This window comes from Schistocerca gregaria, chromosome 1 (genome assembly GCF_023897955.1).
Source record: "Schistocerca gregaria isolate iqSchGreg1 chromosome 1, iqSchGreg1.2, whole genome shotgun sequence".
Taxonomy (NCBI): domain Eukaryota; kingdom Metazoa; phylum Arthropoda; class Insecta; order Orthoptera; family Acrididae; genus Schistocerca; species Schistocerca gregaria.
The window spans coordinates 945,590,456-945,604,672 of NC_064920.1; the positions used below are offsets into that span (position 1 = coordinate 945,590,456).

A 14,217-nucleotide genomic window follows, 5' to 3' on the forward strand; every position below is an offset into this window, starting at 1 on the left:
TCTTGAATCCGAAGATAGTCAGAAAACAATACTAAACTCGACCACGAGCTACGTTCAGACATCCTATTTTGAGCTCAGGTATACAAGGAGTATCATAATTAATGGCGTAAAGGCAAACAATGAAAGAACACAATGCTGCAAGTACAAAACTCTCAATAAACATTGCTTCTAAAACGCATACTTTAAGAGGTGGGAATACGTCTCCATCTTCGATACTGTGAAACAAATCTCTTCTAATACAAAGTCTTTGCTTTCCGTGTGTTGGGACGAGGTAATATGGGACCAAAACAAGAAAAATGTCCAGTAAACATGGGCTCTAAAGTGACAACTTAAGAGCCATGAGCACTTGTTCCGTAGAAGAGGTGTGTTTCACATTCGCGAAGATGAACAAGTGCTCATATCTCTTAAAGGTGTGCGTTTAGAGCCTGTGTGTACAGAGACTCTTTTGCATCTAGTATCGTGTAGTCTCAGCAGTATGCGTTCACGTTATTAATTATGTTACATCCTGTATGAGAGTCAAGCATAGCAAACGAATCAGAAGTAAAAGAATGCGGAAAAGATATCCTTCCAAGTTTACTAAATACACTCAAAAACACCAGAAGGAAACCAACAAGCATAGTAGAAAATGATCAATAATCTCGGAAAACATCCAGAACCTAGTGGAGCCAACGGTAATACGATCTGGTCGGTATCACATCATCAGTGTATTAATACAGTAAGGGTAACGACCAAAAACAGCGCCCTAGTGTCAACAGCGCAAGCCAATTGACAATACAGCTCACACTTCATGCTGCATAGAGCAAGTAGTTTTCTGGGTCGGTTCACAAAAAATAGGTATAATAAACAGAACAACACGCCAACAAATAAATACTGGAGTTTAATTAAGCCAGAATGGAAATTGTATCCGATCTCGGAAGACAACATCTGTATGTGAGTGAACACTGAATATTACACAAAAATAATTAAAGTCCCGTTTTACAGGATTATATTGACAACCTTGCCGCACGATAGCGAAATCAACGCGAACGAAGGCCAAACCTAGGCACAAATTTACCACTCAACGTTCGTCCTAATAACTGATTAAATGAAGAATTTTTTTTTTTTTTTCATATGCAAAGACGGACAGCTGGACCGAAGCTCGGAAGCCACGCCTGCCAAAACAATTTTTTTGTGAGTGTACGGAAGGGTTGAAGAGGAGGAAGCAGGCTTTGTACGTGAAACTCATAAAATAAAAAAAATAAAATGAAATCGGTAAAGTGACGGCCGGCGAAAATCAGGAAATCGATGCCAGGATGCTTGCTGCGATAAGTGACAAATCTCACACAAAGCCTTGATTTCTTTTTTCATATGTACATCAGTAAGAGCAGAAGGTAACAAGAAAACTAACTAACGAAGTAAAAATTTAAAATAAAAAAGATTTTTCATTCACTGGGGTGAAAAACTCATATCTTTTTCAAAACTATTATTATAAAACACAATAATGAATTCATGGCTAATTGGAGGCAGTGTCTGTTTTGCTTTCACATCGAATGAAACAACTATAGTCATAAACACATAGCAAAATTATGGTGTGTACTAAACCTTCTGATAGTCTGTCAAAAATCATAGTTAAATAAGTGGAACTGAAAAAAGAAACGGCATTACAGGAATAGGTAAACTGGGAACACGCCAAATATAATTCAATTCCCTAAAAAAATAATAAAGAAAGCTACGACAGCCTGAGCCTTAGGACTTAACTGCAGGGCCCATTTTTGGTAATGATCAAAATATTATCAAAATATCGTAGTAATGTCGCAGGCGAATTTATTACTAAAAAGACTGCACTGCTTGTGGCGTCGCAACTAGTGCGAGCGCACAGTTTTCTATCAAATATTTACTGTGAAATGTAGACAGACTGTAAAGTAGCCATCAGATTAGCATATGTGCTGTAGCGGGCAGATTACCGGTGTCCGTTCGTCTGACGTCACGACCATATGGCATGTCTGTACCGTGAGAATGTAAGACCTGTGCGCTAACTAGCCGCGTGTATAACGTGGAACTTTCATCTTTAATAACTTCTAACTGAGGAACCTGAGGAAATTAAAAGTTAATATACTAGTTTCTGTTATGAATAAAAATAAGTCATCCAAATTTGAGCTTTGAAACCTGCATATTTTGGAAATTAGAAAAATCTTACAGAAAACGCAAATTTCTACAATTTTCGAGTCTAAATAAATACCATTATGTATAGATCACCTTCAGTGACCATCCAACTATGAAACAAAATCACCTTCCGTGCTTTTGTATTTATTTTGAGAATTTTACTTTTAGAAATTCACCTATAACTTTGTTAAAACCATAAATGTTTTGAATTTTTGTGAACAGTTATTTTATATGAGTAGGTGAGAGTGAATGAGTGTGCCTGAGTGAATGAAAGAGGGACATTCGCCATTCTTTGCAAGTGTATAAAATCTAGGTTGGAACTCGCAAGTGTTCAGACGATGTAACCGTGGGAACAGAGTCGCCAGTGGTTCCCCATCTTAGTGAATGTCGGATGTCCAAGAGTGTATGGTATTGTACAAGCAGTCAGAACGTTCGCGAGTATTTAAATAATTTCTGGAAATAAAGTAAAGTCTAGTTTTCCTTTCGGTTTGTTAAATTATACAGTAAATTTTGTGTAACAAGAAATCATGACGTAAATGATTCAGAAGTCATGACTGGTGCGTGCTAGATTTTGGCGCGAGGCGCACCCAAAGAGTTAATTCTGATTGGCTGTGTGATGTGTGAGCCAATGAGATGCGAGGACGGTTAGCAGACTAGGAGAGTGAGTCGCGAGTGGATGAGGAGTCGCGAAGGAACTGTGATCGAGAAGAGACATGCTTGATGTGTCCTCGCGAATAATGTGTAAAATGAAGTCATAAAACGGCTTCATCGGTTCGGTACTGTGCGATTTGAGACTGGAAGAGTCCAGTAACGCGTAGTGTGAGTTTGAGCGAGTTGTGACTTTTCGTTCCGCGAAAGACGCGAGTAACTTTAATAATTAAAAGCGTGGCGGTACTTCGTAAACTTTTACTAAGTGCTTATGGCGAGCATTAACGTTAAAAAACGAACTATTATTGAACATCGACTGCAAACGTGTATGTTAGAAAATCGTCTGTGTTGCAGTTAAGTAAATTCCGTAACTTTGAAAGTTAATTCTGGCGGGGTTTGAGTGTGGATAGAATTGTGAACTGAACTTTCTTCAAACGTAGATTAGCGGGCTGATGATCAGGCTTAAAGACAATAAAGAGCTTAAATAGAATTACCAACTTCGCGTTCTCGTTTGAGTAAACAATTACTACCATTCCAATAACTCAATTTATTTAGGAAGATTGCTCATAGATTGTATTTCAGCAAACATGTATCGCGGCCTCCGGTGAGCGGCTATTAAATTGCAGTTTCTTCAACACTGCTTTTCTGCAATTTTTCCAGTAGCTGCTATCAGGAGAGGCGAGTGCAGCAACTACCTAAGAAACGAGGTAGGTGGATTTTCTTTCAGGGAAAGGAAACTGCGCGATAAGAGCCTGACCCGTCGCAAGTGGTGCATCGGCCGGGAAATAAACATAGTAAATTCCAGTGAATTTCAAAAAAAGCAGTAGTGACAATTACCGGACAATACAGAAGTGCTCGCTATGTGTAGGAACTGTGTAGCGTACAAATTGATATCGCCACGTGAATAGGAAGGACAGTGAAAGTGTCCGTGAACTGTAATGTGTTGTACGGAACGGAAGAATTTTTCGGTGACTACGCGCCGATTGGAATAGCAGTCTACGACGGCGTCTGGCAGACGACGAGCTACGGAGACTACGCAGAGGCGACGACAGCAGTGGCAGTTGGCAGCGCTGATTCGAGCGGGGGCCCGGAAACTGGTACAGCATTGCAGTGTATGGTGAACGGACCCGCAGTTTCATCTAGCAGCAACGCAGCACGCCGAAGCACAAAGTTAAGTACAGTGCTTTTGAAAACTTTGTGTGTTTGTGGAGTCAAACTGAGAAAAATGGCTGAGTTTCAACCAAAGGACAAAAAGGCGGAACTAAGTTGTGATAGTGGGATGGAGACAGGGGAAAATGACCCCATGAATTTTAGTTTAGACGTGTCTCAACCCAATTTCAGTAGTAGTTTGACTGATTCATCCTATGTTAATTATAGTTTGGAGTCAGATCCAAATATGTCAGTGCCCAGTGAGTTACAGTTACCCATGCCGGTAGTTAATGTTAATAGGGACATTGTATCAGCAAATGAGGGGGCGAAGGATAATGTCGCCAGTATGCTGATGAATCTATTAACTAAGATGAACGTGTTGGATTCCAATATGTCAAGTAAGATGGATTCCAGTATGTCAAAAATGGATTCCAGTATATCAAAATTGGAAACTAATATGTCACAAATGGAAACTAATATGTCAAGTAAAATGGATTCAAAAATGTCTAAATTAGGATCTGATTTAAGTAATGAGATGACTAAAATGGGCGCTGATTTAGATTCCAAAATATCCGATCTCAGAGACTGTTGGAAGCAAGATTTAGCAGTGCTCAGTAGTAAAGTAAATGTTGAAATACAGCAGGTTAAACTAGAATGTACAGAAAATATTGTTCAAGTGCAAAGTGAATTGACGACACGAATCGAACAGGTTACTGAGGATCAACAGCAATTTAAATCCCATGTTGATGCAGAATTAGATAAAGTATGTGAGCACATAAAAGTGGTAGAGAATTCCAATGAAATTAATCATGCCGCCTTAGAATGTAAAGTAAATGATACCAAAATTCGGTGTGAGAAACTTGGAGAGCAAGTTGTAAATAAGGTCAATAATTTAGAGACTCACATAAGCCATTTCAGTGAAAGTGTGAATGAGCAACTTTGTGGGCATGAATGCAGACTAACTAAAGTAGAACAGTGTGTTTCTAACCATAGTGGTAGTATAATTTCCAGTGGAATAATTGAATCTACCGAGGTTGCGTATGTTACCCACAGACAGTTTTTAAAATTTGACCCAAGTAAGAACATGCACCCCAGAGAATTTTGGAACGATTTTGAAGACGTTTTGCCGAAAGTATGGAGCGATAAACAAAAGATAGGCTTTATCACTTCAAATTTGATGGGAGAGGCCAGAGTATGGGGGAATTTAGCCTCTGAAAAATACGCGAAATTGTCAGAATTTAAATTAGCGTTCTTTGAGGAATACTGGGGAAAGAGAAAGCAGATGGATGTTCTTAATCGGTTCTGGTCGGGAGAGAAGTATGACCCCAAGAGAGAGGGCATCAAACGATTTGTTCAAAGGTGGGTAACAACTCTGTCCTACCTTAGTAATAAGTTAGAAACAGAACAGATCATATTAGGGGTAGAAAATAAGCTACCGTGGAACTGGAAAACTAAGATCATATCTGCGCCCCGAGATAACATTGACAAGTTCGTACAGTATTTAGAAAGGGTTGAATCCGTCCAAAAAGAAGAAGAAAACATGAGGAGGGAGCATCGCCCGCCTGCTAGGCAGAATGACAATCGCGCGGATGTAAACATTAATAGGATGGGTGTTCAGAGAGGCGGCGGATACCGTGGCAGTTCACGTGGTAGAGGAAGAACATATGTTAACAGGTTCAATGAACGCGAGCAGTATGACAGCGGCCGACAGATGTCAGGAGGTGAGGCGGTCAGCTGGAGGCATAGTGATGACGCACCGCGCTCGGAAAACCATTAATTGTCTACGAGTGTGCTGGCGATCGTAGGCAACAGCGTTTAAAGTTAAATCCGCTGGCAAAACCATTCATAAGAAAGCAGCCTGAACGACCACCTAACATAAATGTTGTTGCTACAAAATTTAGGGAGGATAACGTAAAACAGACAGAGATAGTAGCTTTAAGTCAAGTGGAGGTTAATGAACCAAATAACTGTAAGAATAATCATAAGAAGCCACTTATTGAAGAACTAAGTACTAGTTATAAGGGTAATAATCAGAAAGACATTATGCACAGTAAAACTAATGAAGAGCTGTCGGATAGGGGTGAGAACAGTAATAATGGCAGGGTTGTGACTGTGCTTGATAAGATAATTGATGTTGTAGATAGTTACGAAGAAGAGGATAGATTAGAGGAGGAGGTAGAGGTTAATGACGACGCCTTGGATAGGGTCGTAGAAAAGGAGGTTAATGAGAAAGAGGGGGAAACATTGGAAAAATGTTTTGACTTAGCAATAGTGGATAGGCTGATAGGAGCTGCCACTAGAATTGAGGGTGATAATAAGCATGAAATAAACCCTGTAAGTGTGAATGTGATTGCCACCCAAAAGACAGGCTTCGAAAGGAGAGAAATTGTGCAAGATTTATTGGAGGAAGCAGAACCCAAAATAAATAAAGAGTACTTAGGGCAACCGATAGTAGAGCTAAGAGTATTAAATGAACCAGTTAAATGTTTGATAGATACTGGATCGGAAGTCTGTGCAGTATCCCAGAACTTGGTAAATGAACTCCCTAACAGTAAACAGATTGTTAAGATGCCAGTAAGTGGCTTGAACATTGTAGTAGCAACCGGTAAGACTAAGAAGACAGTAAAACAGGAAGTGTTTCTACCCATAGCATTTAAGGAAGTAGAAATAAGACAGAACTTCTTAGTTATAAATGGACTGAGTGTAGACATATTGGTGGGGGCTGACTTTTTGAATAAATATGAAGGATGGGTGAATTTTTCTACCAATGATGTTATGGTAAAAATTAAGGGTAAACTAATTACTATACCTTTCATCGGTAAGCAGCTATGTGAGGATCCTGAGCAGAATGATTTTCCTATATGTATTTGTAAAACAGAGAAATTCTTGGAGGGCTATAATGAGTACGGTGGCAAAAAAGTAGAGGATCCGTCTGAGCTTGTGAGTGTCAGAAATAGGATCGAGGAGAAATTACTAGAATTAATTGATATTGATGAAGCAAGGAAAAACGATTTAAGACAAATACTAGTCAAACATGCCGAGGTTTTCTCAGATCAACCAGGGCTAGTAAAGGATTATGAGTGTTTTTTGACAGTGCAGAAAGACGCTCATTTCTTCAAAAAACCATTTGCAATCCCAGAAGTACATAAGGAGGCAGTACGTGACTTAATTCAAAATATGTTAGAGTGGGGAATTATTGAAAGGGCTGTTAGTGTGTACAATAACCCGCTAGTCATAGTTCCTAAGAAGGATGGCTCAATTAGACTAGTGTTGGATGCTCGAGCATTAAACAAAATAGTACTACCTGAGAGTGACCGTCCGGAGAATATTGAAGAACTGCTACAAAAGTTTAAAGGTGCTAAGTTCTTTACATCCATGGATGTGACCTGTGGATATTGGAACCTACCGTTAGCAAAGGAATCAAGAAAGTACACGGCATTCTTATTCGAAGGTAGATGTTATCAGTATAAGGTGGTGCCGTTTGGTTTAAATATAAGTGTATGTGCCTTTGTAAGAGCTATGTCGCAGGTATTAGGGGACCATCTACTAAGAAGAATTACAGTGTATGTAGACGACGTTTTGATATCGACACCAACGTGGGAGGAACACTGTATGTTATTGGATGAAGTATTGAGGGCCATAAAATTGGGGGGTATGAAATTGAAGCTAGACAAAACTGAATTTGTGAAGAAAGAAATTAAATTCTTGGGGCACATAGTGAGTGGCGATGGTATCATGCCGGATCCAGAAAAGATTAGAGCAATAAGGGATTATGCTGCACCTACAACACGTAAAGCATTAAAGGGGATGTTTGGTTTGTTTGGGTTTTATAGAAAATTTGTGTCTGGACAATTATTCAATGCACCGTGCCTGCGAGAACTCTTAAAGAAAAATGTAGTTTATAAATGGACTTCTGAGTGTCAGAAGGCGTTTGAAGAATTGAAAGAAGCTCTTATTAATAGTAAGATTTTGAACCATCCCGATTTTTCGAAACCATTTTGTCTGGGATCTGATGCTTGTGGTTACGGGTTAGGAGTTGAACTATTTCAGTTGGAAAAAGAAGGAGAAGAGGAAGTCCACAAGACCATAGCCTTTGCGAGCAGGTCATTGCAACAATCCGAGAAAAATTATAGTATATCTGAACTTGAAGCATTAGCTGTTATTTTCGGCCTGCAAAAATTTGAAAAGTACCTTTTAGGACATGAAATTTGGATCTACACAGACCATAGTGCCCTTACATATTTAGACTCATGTCAGCTAAAACATGCTAGATTAAGAAGGTGGTCCCTGTATTTACAGCAATTTAATTATAAGATGATATACATTAAGGGTTCCGAGAACATCGTGGCGGACGCCTTATCAAGAAGTGTGAAAGATACAGGACAAGAAGGGAAATCTTTAAGAAATACCGATAATAATGAAGTAATGTTGGCCATCATGCAGCTCCAGGACGATGGCTTAATTAAGCGCATTTGTAAGAACCTACGGAGGGAACAGAACCAGGATGACAACATTAAATTAGTAAAGAGTAGATTAGGTCATCCAGACTACCCAAAATTACTGGTCTACTATAAAGTGCATAAAGATGTCTTATTTAGGCGCAGGAAAGACAGTGAGGAGAATTGGAAAATATGTTTTCCGGAGCAACATGTAGATGCACTTATAGACTACGTACATTGTAAGTATGGGCATTATGGCGCTCGTAAATGTATAGCTAAGTTAAGTGAAGTGGTAATTTTTGATAATATGTGGAGAAGGGTGCAACAGCGATTAGAATCCTGTGATCGTTGCCAGAAAGTTAGGGCCAACAATAGAACTATCCAAGGACAGATGTATTCAGTAGAACCACAAAATCGGCTGGATTTAGTAGCTGTAGATTTATTTGGTCCACTACCAGTGTCTAGAGGGGGATGTGAATATGTGTTTGTGATGGTGGATGGGTTTACTAAGTACGTAAAATTTTACCCAATTAAGAAAGCCAACTCTAAAGTATTAGTGAATAAGTTGGAGAAGGACTATTTTGGGAAGATAGGAGTGCCAAAGGCAATATTGTCAGACAATGGGCCCCAGTTTATCTCTAAGAAATTTAGTGAATGTTTACAACAGAGAGGTATCGATCACATAAAAATCTCCGCGTACTTTCCTCAAGGGAACATGTGTGAGCGAATTATGAAGGAGTTAAACAGATTGTGTAGAACATATTGTCATAAAAAACACTCCGCTTGGGCCAATTATATTGAATACTTCGAAGAAGTAATAAACCATCTGAAGCATGAAGCCACAGGATATGCACCAGTAGAGCTAATGTGTGACATTAGGCCGAATAATATTTTATTCGACCTGGTCGAGTTTCCAAATCTCACAGACATAGCCATCGAAGAGAAGGAGAGACTGGCACGTATTAATATAAGAAAGAAGGCCCTGGAAAGAAAGAGAAGGCATGACGCAAGAGCTGATCCCACTAGTTTTCAGGTAGGGGATCTAGTGCTAGTGAAAACTAGGGAAAGATCTAAGAAACTTACGTCAGAAACAAAGAAGTTTACCGATGAGTACGTGGGCCCATTTAGAATCGTAGAGAAGCCTCACCCAAATGCTTATAGACTGGAGTTTGTGAAATCACATAAGGTGTTAGGGCTTAGGAACATTGTGGATTTGAAAAGATATGTTCAAAAGAGAGACGTGGCCAGGAGTGAGTAGATACCTCAGAGAGCTTTGCACTCTTTGCAGAGCTAAGTGCGTGACGAGCACTAGGTCTCGAGTCGTTTGACAATATTTCTTCCACTTTCTTTTCCGTATTGTCAACCTACCTCTTCTTTCATTCAGAACTAAAATTCTATCGTCTTTACTTCTTCTCTATCGTAGTTTTTAAGTGATAAAGTGTTTAAGTAATGAGTAGGAAAGAACCTCAGTGCAGTATAGGTTAAGCGTAAGGAATGAGTGTAAGAGAAAATCAAAAAGGATTAAGATACCTCAGATAAGTAATAAGTCTCAGTAAAGTAAATGTTTGGCCTAAGGTGTGGGTAATGCCCTTAGAAAGGTAAAATAACTAAGAAATGTAAGAGCCTCAGAAAATATGGTGACGAACATTGAAGCTGTTTGTTAAGTAACAGAACGATATGTTAAGACGTAGCATTAAGCTAATGTTTAGGAAAGGAAATGGAGCAGTACAGCAAAACTGTCTGTTCAATGAAGTCAGAGCCTCAGGAGGTGATTTAGTGGTAAAATGAGTAAAGGTACAGTGCAACAAGGTTGACTGTCAAAGGGGTAAAGGAAGTTAAGTTAAAGGGACAGTGCAGCAGGACTGACTGTCAAATGAAGAGAAATATGTGAGAAAAGGAGAAAGAATGAGCATAGTGTTTGGCTAGCTCGATATTAGGAAAAAGTGAGGCTACGAAGGTGAGTAAATAAAAAGCTTAATGTTGGTAACCAGAGGTGGCGTTTGTTGGTAAACAGAGGAGATGTTTGTAAACAAAAGGAAGTGAGGCTACGAATGTAAACAGAGCTGAGGCGACGTTGGTAACTCAGGAGGTGGATGTATGTTAGAAAGTATGGGTAACGAGGTTTCGCAGATTAGTAGGAAACGCTTTAACAAATACTAACCTGAGTGTGTGAAGTATGAGTATGAGAGTTGTAAATTAAACCCGAATGTGACTAGAGAAAACCTGATGTTGACAAGAAATTGAAGTAACTCCAGATATGTGAGATGAGGAAAGTACCCATGACATCGATTCCATTTTTGACCAGAGACACACAAAGCTCCCCAAGTTTGTCGTAGAGATTAGTATAAGGATTGTAGTGTTGATAAATGAATAAGTAAATATGTATTTTTCAGTGTTTAATTTATGATACAGGACTACAGGAGATTGCCTGGAGACAGAATTGTAATATTGATAATTTTGTGTATATTTTATATTGTTGTGTATTGTACAGGAACTGGAGAGTCACCAGTGCTGGCGGAGATTTATTATGTATTTGTGAACTATTTGTAGGAATTGTTTTTCTTAGTATTTCTTATGTAACCATAATTTGTTTGATTATGAGATGAAGAAGTAATTAAAGAGTAAATGTGCCACTTCGGTACTGCATTAGGAAAGTCAATTCACTTTTCACTTAAAAAAAAAAAAAAAAAAAAAAATTTTGAAAATTGTACATACTGTAAAGTAAATTTTATCAAAAATATGAGACTTTAGAGTCAAGCAGATAGCGCCATTTATCGCTGCTGTAGGTTAAGACGTAGCAGTTAGAAAGGGAACTGAGGCCAGCTGATGTTTCAGGTGCGCCGAAGTAAACAGAGGTGGTAGCACGAGACTTGAAATGGACCTCCCAAGCAGGACCCGGTCGAACTACGAGTGCTATCAAAATCTTAAGTGTAAGTGGTAAAAAAGTGACGCTCACCATAGCGATAGTAGTGTTAGTGTGCGTGTGACGTACATCAAGATAGTATTTAGGTTTGTTTTCTCTTTCAGGAATTTGTAAATAGAATTTTGTAATCTGAAAAAAAATTTTTTTGAATGATGATAAAAGTGCATGTTTAGATATAAGATGTTTTGTAGGTCGTCAGCCCTAGGTATAAGTGGATGATTGATGTACAGGAACTATAAATGTTAAATAGCTGTTTGAGTAAATCTTTAATAGAAATTTTTTTAGAAAACTAAAAGTTTGTCATGAATGAAAAAATTTAGTTTCCTCAGGAGGTGTGTGGCGTCGCAACTAGTGCGAGCGCACAGTTTTCTATCAAATATTTACTGTGAAATGTAGACAGACTGTAAAGTAGCCATCAGATTAGCATATGTGCTGTAGCGGGCAGATTACCGGTGTCCGTTCGTCTGACGTCACGACCATATGGCATGTCTGTACCGTGAGAATGTAAGACCTGTGCGCTAACTAGCCGCGTGTATAACGTGGAACTTTCATCTTTAATAACTTCTAACTGAGGAACCTGAGGAAATTAAAAGTTAATATACTAGTTTCTGTTATGAATAAAAATAAGTCATCCAAATTTGAGCTTTGAAACCTGCATATTTTGGAAATTAGAAAAATCTTACAGAAAACGCAAATTTCTACAATTTTCGAGTCTAAATAAATACCATTATGTATAGATCACCTTCAGTGACCATCCAACTATGAAACAAAATCACCTTCCGTGCTTTTGTATTTATTTTGAGAATTTTACTTTTAGAAATTCACCTATAACTTTGTTAAAACCATAAATGTTTTGAATTTTTGTGAACAGTTATTTTATATGAGTAGGTGAGAGTGAATGAGTGTGCCTGAGTGAATGAAAGAGGGACATTCGCCATTCTTTGCAAGTGTATAAAATCTAGGTTGGAACTCGCAAGTGTTCAGACGATGTAACCGTGGGAACAGAGTCGCCAGTGGTTCCCCATCTTAGTGAATGTCGGATGTCCAAGAGTGTATGGTATTGTACAAGCAGCCAGAACGTTCGCGAGTATTTAAATAATTTCTGGAAATAAAGTAAAGTCTAGTTTTCCTTTCGGTTTGTTAAATTATACAGTAAATTTTGTGTAACAAGAAATCATGACGTAAATGATTCAGAAGTCATGACTGGTGCGTGCTAGATTTTGGCGCGAGGCGCACCCAAAGAGTTAATTCTGATTGGCTGTGTGATGTGTGAGCCAATGAGATGCGAGGACGGTTAGCAGACTAGGAGAGTGAGTCGCGAGTGGATGAGGAGTCGCGAAGGAACTGTGATCGAGAAGAGACATGCTTGATGTGTCCTCGCGAATAATGTGTAAAATGAAGTCATAAAACGGCTTCATCGGTTCGGTACTGTGCGATTTGAGACTGGAAGAGTCCAGTAACGCGTAGTGTGAGTTTGAGCGAGTTGTGACTTTTCGTTCCGCGAAAGACGCGAGTAACTTTAATAATTAAAAGCGTGGCGGTACTTCGTAAACTTTTACTAAGTGCTTATGGCGAGCATTAACGTTAAAAAACGAACTATTATTGAACATCGACTGCAAACGTGTATGTTAGAAAATCGTCTGTGTTGCAGTTAAGTAAATTCCGTAACTTTGAAAGTTAATTCTGGCGGGGTTTGAGTGTGGATAGAATTGTGAACTGAACTTTCTTCAAACGTAGATTAGCGGGCTGATGATCAGGCTTAAAGACAATAAAGAGCTTAAATAGAATTACCAACTTCGCGTTCTCGTTTGAGTAAACAATTACTACCATTCCAATAACTCAATTTATTTAGGAAGATTGCTCATAGATTGTATTTCAGCAAACATGTATCGCGGCCTCCGGTGAGCGGCTATTAAATTGCAGTTTCTTCAACACTGCTTTTCTGCAATTTTTCCAGTAGCTGCTATCAGGAGAGGCGAGTGCAGCAACTACCTAAGAAACGAGGTAGGTGGATTTTCTTTCAGGGAAAGGAAACTGCGCGATAAGAGCCTGACCCGTCGCAACAAAATATTATCAAAATATCGTAGTAATGTCGCAGGCGAATTTATTACTAAAAAGACTGCACTGCTGTCTCACATGTACTGCAAGTTATTTAAACAAAATTTTGAGGAAAGATGAATTATGTCATGTTTGTAGTGACCTTTACTTGACAGTTTCTCTTCCCAGGTCGAATGAATACATTGAAATAACTTTTGATTCGTATTCAAAGCAATATTTTAAAATTTTTTCAGCAAGGAGTTCTTAAGATCTGCCGATACATTACAAGCAAAGGCATTCACCTTGCCCACCCAACCCCAGACGAAATAGCGTAATTTATTTGCTAAAACGCTAATATACAACAATCTAGCCAAGCTACATACAATTCTATAATAGATGTAATAGTATAGTTCTATATTTACAAGGTAGTACAATTCCGCAAGTTGTAAAATACCATTACTAATGGCTGTTGAATCAGCAACAAGGTCGGCGGAGGTGATGACGTATGGTGCCCCGCCGCGTGGCTTGAGGCAGGTCGGTTGGAAGCTGACAGGGCGATGCCGTAGCAGTGACTGACAGGTTCGCGTAATCTCGCGTACCTGCATGCCGCTCTGCACGTAACTGAAACGGCGCACGCGTCAGTTTGGGTCGAGTGCTGACTTAACTGACCAAACATGAAACAGCGGTTATCTCACATCAGCAAGTCTTATCCGCAGCTAATACTGCAAGCTTGCTTCAGTGGACTTCAGACTACGCGGGTGTCCTTGGTAGTAAAAAGCAATGCAGATGAATGATAATTGCAGCATGCTCAAGAAAATCGATATAACTGTTTCGTGTGTCTGAAGTGTATTTAATCACGCAGTCTCTGAATATATGAAG

At 39.1% G+C, this 14,217-nt stretch overlaps 1 long non-coding RNA gene across 1 annotated transcript in view; it reads right to left on the reverse strand.

The window, feature by feature from the left end:
• The window catches only part of LOC126276017 (uncharacterized), a 950,687-nt gene extending 936,854 nt beyond the window's left edge, over positions 1-13,833 (reverse strand). Inside the window, exon 1 of the long non-coding RNA XR_007550601.1 lies at positions 13,793-13,833. This is a non-coding gene — a long non-coding RNA (uncharacterized LOC126276017). The remainder of the gene's footprint in view (positions 1-13,792) is intronic.
• Between the last annotated feature and the right edge of the window lie 384 nt (positions 13,834-14,217).